Below are 1,522 nucleotides of genomic sequence, written 5' to 3' on the forward strand. Positions count from 1 at the left end.
TAGATAGATAGATAGATAGATAGATAGATAGATAGATAGATAGATAGATAGACAGACAGATAGATAGATAGATGTTGTAAGACATGAACAGTTAAGGAAATATTTATATACAAAACTTACATTTTCAGTGCAGGAAAGCGCTATAATTTCCTAAGATAACCTAGGGGCTTAGGATTTAGTTCAGGTGCAATTATGTTGCTATCTTAAAAGTTTTTTTAAAATTACTTTATCTTTACATATCTGTGTATCATGTTTATCTGTTTGTAAAAGTCTTGAGGACAGCATTTAAAATTTGTAGTGAAAAATTAGTAATATTGATAGCGAGAACATTGTTTGATGCAATGCTTTCCTAGCTTGTGACTTTGGCAAGTTACTTAACCACTTAAGTCATTCTTATTTGGAATGTGGACATAAAGATAGACTTTATAGTCGTGTAAATGAATAAGTGACATAAAGTGCCTAAAATAGTCCCTAACATGTGATAAAGCATTAGGTAAGTATGAGCGAGTGTTGTTATTTTTGTTATCATCTTCATAAGATTAGTGTATACCTTAGATAATATAACTAAATTTGGGCATTATTGATTGTTGTGATAATTTTTAGTGTTAATGAAAAGGTCTTTTGTTATATAAGTGATATTATTTTGTATAGTCACTTAAATAGTTTTTAAATGGAATAATTACGTTACAAATTTGTCATAATAACAACCTATTCTTGTAAAAGAATAGTTGATAAGTGTACATGTTTTATTTGATAATTGCAGTAATGGGTTTTATTGTACTCTTGGGATTATTTTCTTGGAACTGGACTCCATGGTGTGGTTAATTTGGTGTACATCTGTCAGAAATGGCTTATGGAAAAGATTCTTTTCTATGGAAGTAACACATAAGGCCTACCACCCGAGTTTCCTCTCCTGTCCAAAGAATGTGGGCCAGCTGCCTCCTCTGCTGTCCACTGCTGGTCCTGACTCACTGCTTCATTTTCCTGCAACATAAGTTCTTAATCTTCAGGTTTTTGGCAGGCCCCTCTTAGTGCATTTGGAGTTTCTGTTTAACAGCTTGAATGCATAGAATTAGGTTTAAAACAATTTATTTAGACTACATTAAAATCTTTCCTGTGATTTGTTTTTGTAGTTCCTACGTTTATTTTCAGTTCTTTAAAAATCCATGTTTTAAAAATTTGACAGGACCATACATGGAGAGGACCTAAAACCCCTGCTCAGATATAGCCCATAGACTCAGTCTCTAAGTGGATACCCTAGTAAGGGGAACAGAGGCTGTAATCTGGCATGAACTCAGTGGCCGTCTTTCTGATCACATCCGCCTAGGGGGTGCATCCTTGCCAGGCCACAGAGGAAGATGATGCAGCCAGCCCTGATGAGACCTGATAGGCCAGAGTCAGAGGGAAGGTGAAGAGGATCTCCCTTGTCAGTGGACTAGGGGAGGGGTATAGGAGGAAAGTAGGGAGGGAGGGAGGGAGGGAGGGAGGGAGGGAGGGAGGGAGGGAGGGAGGGAGGGAGGGA

General features: G+C 37.1%; 1 protein-coding gene across 3 annotated transcripts in view; it reads left to right on the plus strand.

Annotated features, from left to right (window-relative positions):
• Nudcd1 (NudC domain containing 1) overlaps positions 1-1,522 on the plus strand; it is a 58,256-nt gene that overhangs the window by 37,829 nt on the left and 18,905 nt on the right. The window lies entirely within an intron of this gene.

The sequence above is a fragment of the Psammomys obesus genome, unplaced genomic scaffold (assembly GCF_907164565.1).
Source record: "Psammomys obesus unplaced genomic scaffold, mPsaObe1.curated_primary_1811, whole genome shotgun sequence".
NCBI lineage: Eukaryota > Metazoa > Chordata > Mammalia > Rodentia > Muridae > Psammomys > Psammomys obesus.